The following is a 4,963-nucleotide window of genomic DNA, read 5'->3' on the forward strand; positions in this document are numbered from 1 at the left end:
CTTGGTACGGACTCCACTATGAATTGCTCCTTAAGCATATGCCTGGACAGGGAAAGCTGCTCAGATCTAGCATGATGGCTGTATTCACTTCAAGAGAAGACTCGGACTATCAGGAGTTCTTTGTAATAAACCATTTATGCATGCAGTGTTAGAAATGAGCCACAGTGTTGTATAAACCTTGGTCTTTATTAGGGCTACATCAACAGAAAGAGGGGTTTGCCACTAGAAAACAAGTAGATGTGGAACAGACTTCCACCGGCACAAAGCAATGTGGCAGCAGCAGACATATCCTCCAAGCTGTTCTTCAAACGTCTACAGACCTCAAAAAATGTGAGCTGCAAAAACCTTAAAGCAAAACGAAGCTGAAACAGTACAACTGGACTATAAGGAGGCCAACTGGGAAAAAGTGAAATTGCTAACTGTCATATTGAAGTCATATATACTGTACTTGGTGTGTTCTTTGGAGTTCACTCATGTTTATGAAGGCCACATTAGACTGTGTTCAGGAACACCCATGTCTTCACATATAAATTGGATGATACTCCTTTGGAGTGAGATGCCTCCTACAAATTGGGCAAAAGTTAGCATGCCTAAGAAAATTGCTGAGGCACTGACTACAGAAGATGTGGCCACATGTTGTTGACACTATAAGCCGTCCGCTTTGCACAATCTCTGCAAAGCTGTCTATGCAAATTCCACAACTCAAAGTGCCTGAGGATCTTGCAAATTCCCTCCTTCCCACTTCTCTGGGGAGCTTTCTAGTGGCAAGAGCACCACTCTGTGTGTGTCTGCTATCACCACCACCACCACCACCACCACTAAATATGAGGCTGTCAGACAATGGTTGAGGTCTGAACTCTCTATCGGGCTGCTGCCCACTCTCTCCAACAAGCACAAGAGAAGCGTCTTGCGTAAGATCAACAACTAGAGGTTCTGAAGTTTCGCAAGTGAGGTCAACTACTTCCACATCCATACTTCTATCATTAAGGCTGTGTGGCAGGGAGGCGGAGGCGGAGGAGGAGGGGATACAGGGTTCAGAAGCAGTTCCCACCATCATCTTGTCCAGAGTATGAGGAGGTCTTGCGGAGGTGTTGCGACTGCCCCTCTTGCTGTTGCTGTGCTGGGTTGCATTACATTCTGTACTTGTTGAACTCATGATGCACAGGGATGGGAGAGGCACAGGCTGCAGAGTACTTGCTTCCCCCCTTATCTCCGTGTGCTGCTCCCTGCTTAGCCGCCAAGCAATTCTGTAATGTGATAATGATGATCATGAATGCTCTCTCTAAAGCAACTTGATGCAACTGGTGACGCTTTGGAGCACCGTAACTTTCTTAGAGTTGTCTCTTTTATAGCAGGTACTCCGAAGCTGGAGCAAGTTCAACATCTTGAGGAGTTAGGGCAGGCTTCCTCAACCTCGGCCCTCCAGATGTTTTTGGCCTACAACTCCCATGATCCCTAGCCAGCAGGACCAGTGGTCAGGGAGGATGGGAATTGTAGTCTCAAAACATCGGAAGGGCCGAGGTTGAGGAAGCCTGAGTTAGGGTGTCTTTCATGTTACTCTATAGAACTGCATTCACGTGGGAAGAAACAGGATTAGGCTAAGAAGCAGGCACACAACTATTAGTTTTCTATCTTTCAGCCAAGAGATTAGCTAAAACAATTAGGATTATTACGAGGTGGAGCATCTTTCCCTACCTTGACAGTCCTCTTTATACAAGAGTCTGATAAGGAGAAGGGAAGAACTCATGATGAATGTCTCTTCTTCAAGAAGAACCAGGGCACATAGCCAAGCTGAGGACGATGGGAAATCTTAAATGAAATTCATTGGAGTTGCCTCTACTAGAGTGCACCTCCTATGGCTGCTCTTGCAAGAGGTATTTTCCAGGTATGACACATTCAATGTGTACACCCAACAGGGTGGATAAAAATCAATGATTTAAAAAAGAACAATTAAAAAATCTGTTTTTTATTTAAATTGGATTTTTAAAATAAAATGCTTTTGGAGGAAAGTTCTTTCTAAAGATAGTTTTCTATTTAAGTTACATTATAGTCCAAAGGCTATTCATCAGGAAAGAAGTACAGTATTTGTTTTAAGTCTTTCATGTGTGCTAAAACTCAGTCTAAGTTTTTTTGGGGGTTTTTTAACAAAAAAAAACCCCACGTTTAACCACATCAGTTAACAAACATGGATACATATGCTATAATTTTATTGTTTTAGTTAAATACACTATTTAAAATGTTATTAAGGAAATGATTATTTTTCTCCTTCAGCTGTCCACGGAGGCGCAGGTCAATTCTGTGTCCAGGGCAGCTGTTTACCAGCTCCATCTGGTACGCAGGATGAGACTCTATCTACCCGCAGACTGTCTGGCCAGAGTGGTGCATGCTCTAGTTATCTCCTGCTTGGACTACTGCCATGTGCTCTACGTGGGGCTACCTTTGAAGGTGACTCGGAAACTGCAATTAATCCAGAATGCGGCAGCTAGACTGGTGACTGGGAGCGGCTGCCGAGACCACATAACGCCGGTCTTGAAAGACCTACATTGGCTCCCAGTACGTTTCTGAGCACAATTCAAAGTGTTGATGCTGACCTTTAAAGCCCTAAATGGTCTCGGTCCAGTATACCTGAAGGAGCGTCTCCACCCCCATTGTTCTGCCCAGACACCTGGGTCCATCTCCAAGGGCCTTCTGGAGGTTCCCTCGCTGCGAGAAGCCAAGTTACAGGGAACCAGGCAGAGGGCCTTCTCGGTGGTGGCACCTGCCCTGTGGAACACCCTCCCACCAGATGTCCAAGAGAACAACAACTACCAGACTTTTAGAAGACATCTGAAGGCAGCCCTGTTTAGGGAAGCTTTTAATATTTGATGGATTACTGTATTTTCATATTTTGTTGGAAGCCGCCCAGAGTGGCTGGGGTAGCCCAGCCAGATGGGCGGGGTATAAATAATAAATTGTTGTTGTTGTTATCAGGGAGAGCATTGGTGCCAAAATGAGTTTGGCAAAGAATGGATTTTTAAGGGAGTCTTTCTAGTGAGCACAGTGCACTGGTGAGGCTGCACAGAAGCAGCGTCAAATGCTGAGGCACAACATGGGGAAACTTCTCGAATTTGCAAAGGGGATTTTTTAAAAAAATAAAAGTCTTGAAGTGCAAACTTTGAAAAGAACAAAAAGTTGCATGATCCCTCCATAGCTTCTCGTTTGCCCAAGGCGGCAGTGCACTGTTGTGCATCTCGATCGGGCTCACAGTCAAAGCGACTGCACAGAAGCAGCGTCAATATTGTCCACCTCTTTTCCAAAGACTTTAAGTAAAACAAACTTACCCAGTAGCTTCTTTGGAAGCCGCCCTCGGACCTACAGCAGGAGGAGAGACACAAAAAGGAGTTAGATCTCCAGTATGGCCCATGCTCAAACATCCAAGGAAGCATCCTGGCTCTTTTACTGCAGCTGCATAAGCATTGCTGGGGTCTAGCATGGGCAAAAGTGCACAGATTGAGAGACTGTTGTATCCTTGCAAAATCTTTTCCTGTGGCTTTTTGCCAGTTCCTCTGACAGGTAGTGGCAAGAGTGTTGAAGACCAGGGTCCAAATCCACACTAGGCGTGAAGCTCACTGAATGCCCAGTCCCTGCCTCTCAGCGTGGCTGTGGGACTAAGTGGGAGGGAGGAGAACTCTGTACCGCCCCTTGAGGACTTGGCAGAGCAATGGTTCCACAGTAGCTTCACTTCTCTCGATCACCTCAAAGTCGATGCATCGCCACAAACTGGCCAAAGACCTGCCTGACTCTGAACTGGTGAGGAGCAGCAAGGATGGGACACTTTAGCTGCATGCTCCTGTCCCAAGAACCCAGAAGATGGCTAAGCGCTTAAGGACAGGCCTGAGGTTTTGTCAGGAGACAAAGGTTCTTGAGAGCAGAAGCAGGCCAGGCCTAGGCAGCGCGGCCTACGAGGGCTACACAAATCTGTCAAGCCTAAGTGTTAGCAGTCAAATGCTGGGTCACTGTGACTCGGGACTCATCTTGGGTTCCCTATAAATGTAACCAGCCATCTCTGTGGGCCTCAGTCTGTGTGTAGAGTGTGTGTGTCTCAACCAGTATGTTGTGTTGTTGCAGACGGAGCGGCTCCAGGACTCCAGTTAATCAGTAACTAAGAGCTGTGCCTCTGGGAAGATGAAGAAGGCTGCTAGGAGCACTCAGTGTATGCTCTTTGACTATGCTGTTTCTGAACAAGTTTATTTTCATCAGTAAAAGGTAGTGCTAAGAGGGTTGAACTAAGACTGGGCAGACCAGGGTCCAAATCCACAGCAGGCCATGAAGCTCACTGAGTGACCATGGGCCAGGCACTACCTCTCAGGGTCATAAGCATTTTATCAAGTCAATATTGCGAGGAACAACTGCATAGCTGAATTGAAAACCCCTAGACCAATTAAGGGATCAATATTAAGACCACAACGTATCACTTATAGATCAAGCAAACCTGTGGCTGATTAATTTATTCATTTTGAAGTGTTCTACTCTCCTTTCCGGTTGAGAGAGTAGCTCTGTGTATGTTACAACAGACTACCATAAGCGAACAAGCGGCACACAGACAATCCAGCACTCTTTGGGCTGGTGGACAGCGTGCTAACCACTTGGGTTAAAGCGGTTATTCTTTTAGGTTAAAGAATATGTAAGTGATTGGCTGCACTATTGCCAAGTCAATGAAATGTTTAAACAGGATTTGAGGGGGAAAGGATTTGATGATAACAAATCAAAATTTGAAATTGATGTATTGAATAATAAATTTAAAAAATTGTCTAAAATATATAAATTGCTGCTTGAATGGCATTTGAAAGATGAAGAGGTAAAGTCAGTTATGATACACTGGGCCAAAGATTTTGGGTATACTATACAGTTAAAAGATTGGGGGAAACTGTGGAAGGAAGGATTAAAATTTACTGCATGCAATGCTTTGAAAGAAAATGTGATG

At 45.1% G+C, this 4,963-nt stretch overlaps 1 pseudogene; it reads right to left on the minus strand.

The window, feature by feature from the left end:
- Nucleotides 1-296: 296 nt before the first annotated feature.
- LOC144326249 (E3 ubiquitin-protein ligase RNF4 pseudogene) lies at nucleotides 297-1,183 on the minus strand (annotated as a pseudogene).
- Between the last annotated feature and the right edge of the window lie 3,780 nt (nucleotides 1,184-4,963).

This window comes from Podarcis muralis, chromosome W, assembly GCF_964188315.1.
Source record: "Podarcis muralis chromosome W, rPodMur119.hap1.1, whole genome shotgun sequence".
Lineage (NCBI taxonomy): Eukaryota > Metazoa > Chordata > Lepidosauria > Squamata > Lacertidae > Podarcis > Podarcis muralis.